The sequence below is a fragment of the Atractosteus spatula genome, unplaced genomic scaffold, assembly GCF_055471065.1.
Source record: "Atractosteus spatula isolate fAtrSpa1 unplaced genomic scaffold, fAtrSpa1.hap1 Scaffold_228, whole genome shotgun sequence".
Taxonomy (NCBI): Eukaryota; Metazoa; Chordata; class Actinopteri; order Semionotiformes; family Lepisosteidae; genus Atractosteus; species Atractosteus spatula.
This window is the reverse complement of record NW_028296795.1, coordinates 30,001-30,200: the sequence shown is the minus strand read 5'-3', so window position 1 is coordinate 30,200 and position 200 is coordinate 30,001.

Sequence of the window (200 nt, the reverse complement as noted above, 5' to 3'; positions counted from 1 at the left end):
CAAGGGGAGAAAGCTAGAATCCTACCCAGGCTCCTGGAGCTCTGGCCTGGCTAAAGGAGGCCGAATCCATCCCCTTCAAAGCTCCATGAAAAATGATCATTTAAAATTTGAAAAAAAAACATCATATAACATCATATAACAACAGTTTTCATTCCTAGGAGTGAAAAACAACCATTTTTGAAGACATATTAGTTTCTAAA